This window comes from Octopus bimaculoides, chromosome 3, assembly GCF_001194135.2.
Source record: "Octopus bimaculoides isolate UCB-OBI-ISO-001 chromosome 3, ASM119413v2, whole genome shotgun sequence".
Classification (NCBI taxonomy): domain Eukaryota; kingdom Metazoa; phylum Mollusca; class Cephalopoda; order Octopoda; family Octopodidae; genus Octopus; species Octopus bimaculoides.
This window is the reverse complement of record NC_068983.1, coordinates 75,898,962-75,899,653: the sequence shown is the minus strand read 5'-3', so window position 1 is coordinate 75,899,653 and position 692 is coordinate 75,898,962.

Genomic DNA, 692 nt, shown 5'->3' with positions numbered 1-692 from the left:
ATATATATATATATATATATATATATATATAATGAGGGAATAGACTTGAGCGCGACCTTGATATCACGCTATTTCAGCTGTTAAATGTTTTGGTATTCGGTTATCAAATAATGTCACACTATTAATACAAAACGTAGATGCAACTTGGTAGTGCATTATACATAATGAAAACCAGACACCTCCTTAGCAGATAAAGAAATATTCACAAACATGCAGTTATCTTGTATAAATACTTGATAGATACAAGCCCAGCAGAAGAAGCGGAGTAACTTACCATGCATTTCTCAAGCGTTTACTAAGATAACTGAGTGTCTGTGAGCTGTGTATCTTATTTGTCCAAGAAGGATTCCAGTTCTGTTTATGTGTACTGCAATTACAAACTGTATATATGGATTTTATTTACAGCGTGGTATCAGTTATTTACCGCATACCGAAACATACATAACTGATGAAATAAGGCAATACCAAGTTCACGCCCATGTTTTTTCTCTCGTTATTGATGTACTCTTTATAAGCTTTTTTAGACTGCATTGGAGCCCTTGGGAATCACGAAGCGGTGAGAGGTTAATGTGCTTACTGATAAGAACCATTACCTGAACGGTATATATATACATATATATATACGTATATATATGTGTGTGTGTGTGTGTGTGTGTGTGTGTGTGTGTGTGTGTGTGTGTGTGTGTGTGTGT